Consider the following 11120-nt stretch of genomic DNA (forward strand, 5'->3'; position numbering starts at 1 on the left):
ACGGTACGAGAAACCTTCCAGAGCCGCCGCCATCGCGAAGCCAAGATCTGGGGGACAGGAGTCTCTGTTCCGGCATGCCGCCGGGACGGGGAAGTGCCCCCGGAAGGCTCCTCCATCGACACCACCGCCATCTTCATCACCGCTGCTGTCTCCCATGAGGAGGGAGTAGTTCTCCATCGAGGCTCGGGGCTGTACCGGTAGCTATGTGGTTAATCTCTCTCCTATGTACTTCAATGCAATGATCTCATGAGCTGCCTTACATGATTGAGATTCATATGAGTTTTGTATCACTATTCGTCTATGTGCTACTCTAGTGATGTTATTAAAGTACTCTATTCCTCCTGCATGGTGTAAAGGTGGCAGTGTGTGCATCATGTAGTACTTGGCGTAGTTTATGATTGTGATCTCTTGTAGATTATGAAGTTAACTATTACTATGATGGTATTGATGTGATCTATTTGGTTATGTTGATCTATCTTGCACTCTAAGGTTATTTAAATATGAACATTGAATATTGTGGAGCTTGTTAACTCCGGCATTGAGGGTTCGTGTAATCCTACACAATTAGTGGTGTTCATCATCCAACAAGAGGGTGTAGAGTCTAGCATCTATCTATTTATTTATGTGATCAATGTTGAGAGTGTCCACTAGTGAAAGTATAATCCCTAGGCCTTGTTCCTAAATACTGCTATCGCTGCTTGTTTACTGTTCTACTGCATCTGTACTGTCCGCAATATTACCACCATCAACCACACGCCAGTCCTGGGTAGCAAAGCACTTTTCTGGTGCCGTAGCTACTGCTCATATATATTCATACCACCTGTATTTCACTATCTCTTCGCCGAACTAGTGCACCTATTAGGTGTGTTGGGGACACAAGAGACTTCTTGCTTTGTGGTTGCAGGGTTGCATGAGAGGGATATCTTTGACCTCTTCCTCCCTGAGATCGATAAACCTTGGGTGATCCACTTAAGGGAAACTTGCTGCTGTTCTACAAACCTCTGCTCTTGGAGGCCCAACACTGTCTACAAGAATAGAAGCTCCCGTAGACATCATCCAGCCGGCTTGTCCGGCTTGAACCTGCGTGGGTGGCGCGGGAGTCTTTGCGCCGGCTTGGTCCTGGCGAAGAGGACTCGGCCGTGTCCCTAGGGGCGTCCTTGCTGTTGCCTGCAGCAACGCGAACGTGAGGGGCTCTGGAAGCACTGTACCTAGGGTCCTTTGTCTGCTCAGCTGCAGCTCGGCACAGATCAGCCACCCGCTTCATCTGGCGGCGCAGCTCTTCTCCCTCGAGGAGGCCCAGTTCTTCCGCAGCGGCTTCGGCTGCGAGGATGTTCTTGTCGGGGGTGTTGTAGACGGGTAGCTCCGTGGATGGAGCCGGCGCTTCCGCGCCATCGCGGTCGATCTCGGCGCCCAAGCCGCCTCCTCGCCGGCGGATCATGCCGGCTCGGCTGGGGTTGTTGCCGCCTGGCGTGAAGCTGTGGGCGCGCTCGTACTCGCGCCGGGTGATTTCCAGCTGGCGCTTGGCAGTGGCCAGCTCGTCAGCCTGCTTCAGGAGGAGCTGGCGATGCGCCTCCAGATCCGCCTCAACGACGGTGGCGTCGCCGCCTGCGGTGAGCGGAGAGCTCAGCTTTGACCGGACTTCGTCCAGCCGGGATGGTGGCGGGGGCTCCTTTGGGCCCGAGCCGGATGCGTGGGGGTCGACGTTGCCTTCCAGGTTGGGGCCGCGAATGCGAGCGGACTTGGTGGGGAGCTCCTCGCCAGCCGTCATGACTTCAGGGGCTGGCGGGAACGCTGGTGGCGCCGGCTCCTGGAGGAGGGCTTGCGCAGCGCAGCACCTGCCGCGGGTAGCGCGGCGGTGCGACGGTGGCGACATAGACGTCGTGGCCACCGAAAGAGATGACGTTGCCGCCGACAGGGAAGGGCCGGTCGGCGAAGCAGCCAGCGTTGTCGCTGACGCAGTCGAGGGAGCCGAATATCCAGATCAAGCCTGAAGCGACTCGCTCGCCGGTGGTGATGGTGAGGCCCGTCCGGATGAAGACACCGGCCGAGGACACTGAAGGCCCCATGGTGGGCGCCAAATGTTGTGGTATCGTCACGGCATATGCCATAGGATGGCTAAAGAAGGTGGTTCCTAGATGGTCTCACGGCGGTATCAGGATGCGGGTATGGGGACGAATGACACGGTCGACGTACCCAGGTTCGAGGCCCTCCTGTGGAGGTAACACCTGTACTCCTGCTATGAGTGTATATGGTGATCACACAGTACAATGGTGCTCCTTGAGCTGTATCCGGTTTGCCCTGGGAGGCTAAGGTAGACGAAGGTCTCTCTCACAGGGCAGCGCTAAGACTAGAATGAAGTGAGAATGATCGATCCCCTGCACGAGAGGGGGTAGTGCAGCTTATATAGGCGCTGGCACTTTACACAGAAGTCCCTATGATCTACTGGCCGGCTTGGCCGGCTTCGGCTTCCGCTCCTTCCCGAGGCGTTGACGTCAGGAGCCGTTGAGGCCTCATGGCCTGTCCCATCCGACTGCCTGAGTCAGCGGTATGGAGAGGAGGTGTCTCTGTCGCCATCATGCCCTGTAGCCGGTACGGACCGACGTACGCCATGATGGCCTGTCCGGCGCGTGGCACTGTTGCTCCACAGTGCCCCGTGCTTTACGGGAGATGAGGTCAGCATGGACCTGTGAACCCGGACCACCTACCAGTTCCTTCTCATGCAAGACTCGCCAGCCTCGAGTCGGTCTAGAGTGCAAACCCCAGTCGGATATGGCTTGTAGAAGCCGGCCCAGCCACAGCGCAGACGGCCGTAGCCAGGCCGACTAGGAGCTAGAGCCAGCCGGCTTCCGAGGTAGCCGGCCACGGCTCCAGCTGGATGCTCCTCAGCCGGCCTTTGCCGCGAGCCGGCCAACCTCAAGCCGGCTGCTCCGCGTCCATTTCCCTACCCGGGGTCTTCCCCCCGACACGGAACCTTCCCCACGGTCGTCCTTGAGAGCGGCATTGGCTCGGCAGGCGAAGGATTCGATTCCTTGGCTGACTCGACATTCCCGGAGAGCAACTTAGCCCTCTTTGCAAGAGAGAGTTCATCGTCATCATCAGAGCTGCTTGTAAAGCAAGAACATTCATCATGCGAAAACAAAGAAGGTTAGCTACAAATAGAAAGATAGACACTCATAGGTCCAAGTCATCTTCGGCAGCAAAAAGGCCTGTTGCAGCAGGGGGAGGCGATGCAGTTTCATCGGCATCATCATCTTGTCCGCTAGGACTCGATCCAGCCGTTGTGATCAAATATTCATTTATCCTCCTGCACCGCTTACTCCTGGTGAAAACATCGTCTTCGGGGGCTTCGTCCCCTTGGATGTCGCTATCGTCAAGGACGTGATGGGCGTCCTCGGTCTCTTCAGAATCATCATCGTCGTCCTCTAATTCTACACCACTTTCGGGTGTAGGAGGGTAACATTGAGCTACGGTGGAGGCCTGTTGACAGGTGGAAAAATCAGTAGAAGATCAGAAAGCAGAATAACAATAATAATCAAAGCAAGTGCAGTGAAAATTACCTCAGCTGGAAGGTGCTTGAAATCATATGGAGGGCGAGCCGAAGTTAGGACAATATTGTCCTTCATGCTGAAGCAAGTAAGACGACGCACCTCGTCGCGAAGTTTGTCATCCGACAGGTCGGCTGAGCTAACTCTCGACTTGTCATCCTTGCCAACATACATCCACAGCTGGTTAGGCCGGGACATCAGTGGTTGCACCCGACGTTTTAGGAACACTGAGACTACCTCAGTGCCGCACATCGTCAAGCCTCCTGCGTACTTTAGGTCTACGACCTGGTCGAACAGCTTATCGGCTACAGCGCTTTCTTCGGGATGTTTCGCCAGGATTTCTTCAGGATTTCTTTAGGATGTTTCGTACTTTAGGATGTTTCGCCAGGATTTCTTCGGCTGGGCCACCAGAACATCTTCAAATGGAGGAAGGTTGGAGCGCCGCCTAGATGCTGGAGTGTCTCGCAGGTAGAACCATTTAAGGCGCCAGCCTTGGACGTATTCTTTCATTGGGAAGTTGAAATAATCAACCTCCTTTATGACAACAAAGCCAATGCCACCAACAACAGGAGGGCCATTGTTGTCATTATGGCGCTTGACGTAGAAGATTTTCCTCCATAAACCCCAGTGTGGGTCAATGCCGAGGAAAGCCTCGCATACAATAATGAAAATGGAGAGATGAAGAATAAAATTTGGGGTCAGCTGCCAGAGCTGGATCCCATAGAAAAAGAGAAGGGAACGAAGAAATTTGTGGGCAGGAAGAGAAAGCCCACGGAACAAGAAGGCGATGAACATGACAGTGAAGCCCTTAGGAGGCTTTGGGCGAGAAGATGGACCTGGGAGATGAATGTCATTGTCGGATGGAGAGATGAGGCCGAGGGTGCGCAGCTTGTTCACTTCACGATTCAAAATGGTGGATGCGCTCCAATCACGGCTGACCTTGCTTGTGCCTGACGCGCTGGTGCTCTTCTTCTTGCCCATGGCGTCCGGAGCTCTTGAGAAAAAGGACAGAGGTGAAAGGAAAAGATGAGCAGTGTGGAAGCGTAAAAAGTGAAAACAATGGGAAGACCCCTTATTTATAGCATGAGCTGATGAGAAATCGTGGCCATAACTCCAAAGACATCGTGGGAGGTGGAAAGAAATCCAGTCGTACACATGTCACTCTAAGAGAAACGGAACCGGCGGCCCATTATTCCCACGATGTGCGGAAATCGAGGAGGTGCCTCGGTCAATGTGCAAGCACGGGTCATTTCCTAAAACTGCCACGCAGAAGTAGGGTGGGCCTGTCAGGTCACGTCTTGCCAGTCAAACCACATCAGTGGAGACGTCATCAGTGACTCATGAAAGGCGTCGACTCTGATTGAAGCATCCGAGGAAAAGGTAAATTATTGAGTGAATCAACTTGAGTCTATGCACGGTTGAAAACATCCGCACCTAGACTCGGAGGCTACTCCCATCAGGAGCGGTGGACGTGCACCCGATAAATTTAGACGAAGAAGAAAACTGGGAGACCAAATTCTACTCCCATCGGGAGCACCGATTACGCACCCGACAAACTTTTTTACACTCCAGGATCATGCCCAGGGACTTGATTTTGTGTAAAGTAGCGTTGTTTTGCCTTCGGCAGTTAACCAGCAAAGCTGGACACGTTACTCAATATCCTTTACGCATTAAACCCTTACTTCGGAAAATTGAAGCCCCGATGCAAATATCGGATGACCTATGAAGGCATGTGGAAAGCTTCGGGAGAAGAAGACAATCGAGTGGCACAACTTGAGTCTACGCACGGATTGCAAGCATCTGTACCTAGACTCGGGGGGCTACTCCCATCGGGAGCGCTGGACGCGCACCCGATAGAAGGAGATGATGCTATTACAAGAAGGACAAGAAATATCAAGGGAGAAGAACATTCGGTGGAGGCATGCTTTAGTCTCTACCCGAAAAAACTTCAGCTAGACACTCGGGGGCTACTGACGTGGGCATTACCCTTCGGGTAACTAATATTGCCCTATCCTGTACGGCCCAACTGGAGGCCCATGAAGAAACCCGATGGCAAAGTGGGCCACTACGTCGGTGCCGAAAGAGGTTCCTTGAAGAACAAGACGAAGAAAATAAGAATACAAGGAAAGTCTAGAACTAGGATCTTTTTGTTACCTAGTCGTACCCGGACAGATCTCTCGAGACCTGACCCCCTATATAAGGGCCAGCAGAAGGGCTGCCAAGGGACACACGCAATCTTAGCAATTTAGCCACCATAAGTCCAGAGCTAGGTCCCTGTAGAACTTAGCCTCTCGACGAGATCACAGCCAAAACCTTCGGCATCCCATTTGTAACCCGATATTTTCATAATCAAGATCAGACAGGCAGGACGTAAGGGTTTTACCTCATCGAGGGCCCCGAACCTGGGTAAATTGCTCTCCCCGCTTGTCTGATAACCGATGGCTCGTGTCAGCTTACAGGATTCCATCTACCCTAAGCCCCAAACGGAGGGCATTGTCGAGGAGTACCCTCGACACCTGCCGCAGCCATGGACTCCGGAGTACGAGGCCGGGAAGGATGAGCTGCATGCTCACTTGGATTTCTCCTAACTTCACCAGGACTCAGCTCGCGCCCGCTCCCAGACGTAGCAGGGACCTAGACGGTGCATTCTCAATACCATCATTAGTTTTTCCTCATATTTCTCTGCAAAGTTAGCACTTATAATAATGGGGTATTTATTGTTTTCATCAAGAAACCTATATTTCAAACCTGGTGGGAGATGTTTTAGTTCTGAAGGTGGCAAAGCTTCATCTCCCTTTCTTTCAGGTGTTTCATACATTTTGTTCATAAAGGGATCACCTGCATGAGAGGAGTCTAGATACTCACCAATCTCCTCTTTATTTATATCTCTTATAACATTGTCATTCTCAAGTTAACTTATTTCCATTTCATCTTCAGGGGTATCATAAAGGACAACAAGAAGACCGGTAAGATTACCTTCTTCTTGAGGTTCTTCTTCCTCAAAATGTTCGACTATTGGTTTGATCAATTTTTGAGAAGTGGAAGTGCATGACTTCCTCCCCAAAATTGAGGGAGATAGTTTCTTTCCTACAATCAATGTTAGCCCCTGCATTGTTTAAAAATGTTCTTCCAAAAAATGATTAGACAATGAGAGTCAACCAGAATATCAATGACAATAAAATTAATAGGATATTTATAAGGTCTAATTCTAATAGGAACATTTCTTATTATTACCACAGGGACTCGAAGTAGCAAGCATTATTGTCATATCCGTGTCTTTTAATTTTCCTTATTCGAGTTCATCATGAATGCTAAAATAAGATGTATAAGGAATAACATTAACGATTGTTGCAATATCTGGAAAAGAGAGAAGAACCGGAGATGGGGGCAGATCCTTCTAGAGATGCACAAAGGCCATAATAAGAAGATCCACCAAAAGTGCAAGTAAGACTGGGATTACCAACATTCTTAGCTTTAAACATACCTTCGATGAATTGGGAGGCTTCAGGGTCGAATTCAACTACATTATACATAGCCAATATCTCCTCCTTAGTTAATTACCACTTATTCTTCTTCCGTAGCTTCATAGGTGGGTTCATGTTGCATGTATACATGAACTTTGTAGTTTATTGACACATATTCCCACATATTTGCATCTTATATCATGTTATTTTCCATGTTTTATATTGTTTTCGAAGATTTTCTAAACAATCCCCTCTCCTCTGGTTTTAACTCTGTCTTACAGAAAATACCATTCGTTGGTATTTTTACTTTCCATGAGCTACGGGGACTCGAAAAAGGGCAAGGTAAGGGGCCACCCTTTGGAATTTTTGAAACGAACAAAATGAGATAAAGTGGGACAAGAGGAGGTCAAGGGGATCAAAACTAGGCCCAGTGGCACGCCCACCCCCTTTGGGCGCACCACCAGGGTATGTTTCCCCCTCGACCGTCCGATTAGCCTCAATCTTGCGCCCATGTACTTTGTTTGACCTAAAAAAACCTATATATACCACCCCCAGTTTCCTCGAAGAGACGGCAATGGAGATAAAAACACATAAATAAAGAGTTAGCAGGCCACTGCCGACGGAGATCGAAGGGGGAAATCACTGCCGGAATAGCCTTCGATGGACTCCACCCCCTCTTGCATGTTCATCATCAACATCTTCATCAACAACCTCAGCACCATCTTCATCCACCCGTTGTAATCTCTTGGCAAACATGATGTGTGAGGCAATATATCTTTTTTCCATGATGTATTGTACCTCTATGTCTTTGTTTGAGTAGTGATTTGTGCTTCACAATTGCGAGATAATTTGTTGATCGTTGCATATAAGTATTTGTTATCTTCTTTGATTATTTCTTCACTTTTACTAGAAAAGGGCGCCCTTTAGGGGAGGGCGCTCAGCTTCGCACCACGCGCTGACAAGTGGCGCAACCTGGCGTGTTTGAAGCCCCCTGCGGATCGTCCCCAGCGCGACAGGTGGCGGGCGCGGAGTAGGTCGCTGTGTGGCTTTTCCCTTTTTTCGTAGATTCGAATATGAAAACTGAAATAACTTGCAAACCGAGTATCCAAATAAAGTTTCGTTTTCATGGTTGTGTTAGTCGCCGTCGAGATCTACAAAACTAGATCTCATCTAGATAGGTTTGGATGAACTTTTTTTTCGAACTGCCTTTCATAACTCGGGTGCACTGCTTTGGGTCGTTTTGCACCGCACAGTATCACGGAAGCGCACCGCCGTGCACTGCTTCTCTGTACCATGATGCACTGCGTTGGATGCCTTTGTATCGCGTGGTGTCCTGGCAGTGCATCGCCCGTGCATTTGCATTTTTGCACCACGTTGCACTGTCTTGAGTCGGCTTTACACCGCGCGGTGTCCTGGCAGTGCACCGCTCGTGCACTACCTTTTTGTACGGCGTTGCACTGCCTTGGCTCGCTTTGCACCGCGCGGGGTTCTCGAAGTGCACCGCCTGTGCACTGCCTTTTTGTACAGCGTTGCACTGCATTGGATCTTTTTGCACCGCGCAGGGTCCTCGGAGTGCACCGCCCGTGCACTGCCTTTTTCTACGGCGTTGCACTGCCTTTGATCGGTTTTACCGTGCAGGGACCTCGGAGTGCACCGCCCGTGCACTGCCTTTTTGTACGGCGTTGCACTGCCTTGGATCGCTTTGCACCGCGCATGGTTCTCGGAGTGCACCGCCCGTGCACTGCTTTTTTGTACGATGTTGGACTGCCTTGGATCGTTTTGCACCGTGCGAGGTCCTTGCAGTGCATTTTGTATCACGTTGAACTGTCTTCAATCGCTTTTGCACCGCGCCGTGTTCTCGGTGCATTGCTCGTTGTGCACTGTTTTTTCTCTATTTTTAATGACGCGGGGTAGGTAGAAGTGGAGACCGTTTAAATATGGGTAGTTGGACATGGGGACGGACTGCTGCTGTGCAGCCACGTGTCAAGCGCGGAGCGGCCCCGCGCGTGCCATCCCGCGCGCTGACGTGGAGCACAGAGCGCGCGCGCGTGCTAGTCGTTCTCTTATTTCTTGTACTGATATATGAGTGCACACATATGTTGGGAAATGCATGAGGTTGTCATTATTGCATGATGATAGGGAGAGGGACAAATGGACTAAAACAGAAACCATGTCCCAATTCTTAGATACTCATGTTATATTAATTCATGGTTAATCAACGGGGGTAACTATGGGGATATTTAAACTTATAGCGGTGGTTGGAATTCATGTCTTAATAATTCCCTTGTTTGCTCTTAACTGGCCTTGTGATCAATCTGTAGTGGTGTAACTGCTCATATATATGGTTGCACCTATCTACGGCTCCTCCTTAGAAGAAACTCTAAAAGACTATACCGAGCTTCACTAACTGTGACAACAACACAAATGAAATAGCAATTTGCCTAAAAACTTAGTCACTTGAGTTACTCCACTTCATCTCACTTTACTTCAATACACTTTACTTTTCTTGCATTAGTTTTACTCGCATTTTATTTTCAGCACTTATAATTTTATAGTAGAAACCTATTCACATACACACACACGCACGCTCACACGCACACGCACACGCGCACGCACACACACACACATGCACACTATAGATCCTAGCTTTGCATGGAAAGCCATATAAGTGGTTTATAGGGTTTAGAGAATAGATAGTTTACCTTCAGCTCCTCGTGGGTTCGACACTCAAATACTTATCGAACTGTACCGCGGTGATCACCTGCGCTTGGGTGTTATAAAGATTCTTTCCTGGCTCCGTTGCTGGGGAGAGTAGCGCTAGGCTTCTATTCATGCTTGCATTGCTAGTTTACTTTCAGTACCTTGAATATAAAATTAAAACCATAACCAAATAATGGAAGATGCTCTAGAGATTTCTCGTAAGTCTAGCAAATATATGGAGGATATGCTATAAAACTATGTTAAATCTTGAATGTTCCCTTGTGTACTAATATTTTGAATGCAATAAACCATGTTTGAGAGTGCCAAGGAAGAACAAAAGAAGGAGGATGATAAAAGCATAATCTTGGGGATTCCCATGAAACCCCAAGAAGAGTATGAAAAGGAACGAGTGGAGGAACAATGGAGTAGCTACCCATATCCAACTCCCAACAATGGCAAAACACAAATTCCTATGAACACCCCTTCTTATACTATTGATGATGATACTCTGTGTGATATAAGTTTGTCTAATATATGGGAGGATCATGATCATGTAAAAGAAATATATGATACCATAATCTCATTAGATGATTTAACTTTATGTGGTGATTCTATTCACAACTATGTTGTTGAGTTTACTCTTGATGCTTGCAAATATTATGAAAGAGGAAGAGATAAGAGCCCTCTTTATGTTTCCATGTTATTTAAAATGCAAGCTATTGATCATTATATGCATTAGCTATGAATAAGTTGTTTTTATTTATTTATATATAAAATGCCAATGCATAGGAAGAGAGTGAGACTTAAAAGTTAATGGGTTTACATTTTGTGGTGTCTTCCATATGCTTTCAAGTAAAACTTAGTTTGAGCACACCTTTATGTCCTTGTTAAATTATAAAATAAATTTACGTAAGTAATTAGTTCATAAGTTTTAATAAAAAATAAATAAACTATGAAAAATTAAATGAGAATGATGAGCAATGGATAATTTGGGTTCGACCTTGAGCATGTGTTGTTCATGCCAATGGAACATTGCAAAGTCTATATCATTAAAACTCTTCCTACACTAAAAAAATAAAAATAATGTTTACTTTCTATATATGTTTTCTTGTTGAATAGAATGGTTTCCCAATAAGTACTATAGTTTCCATCTTGGTAGAAATTATCATACTATCTGTCTTGGAGAATTAATTATTTTGTAGGCATTGGAGAATCATGGAGATGAGAATATTTATTTATTTGACATGAGTAACATGATATGACGATGAGCAATAATTAGAGGAAAAGAAGTAGCAAGATCATAAGCTCATTCTTGTTGTTGGAAGAAAGTTTCTTTTGGGTTTTATCTCTGGTTTTTCAAATAAAGTACCAAGGTTTACCCATTTGGATGCTTAAAGTTGTGAAACAAAAT

This window comes from Lolium perenne, chromosome 2 (genome assembly GCF_019359855.2).
Source record: "Lolium perenne isolate Kyuss_39 chromosome 2, Kyuss_2.0, whole genome shotgun sequence".
NCBI lineage: Eukaryota > Viridiplantae > Streptophyta > Magnoliopsida > Poales > Poaceae > Lolium > Lolium perenne.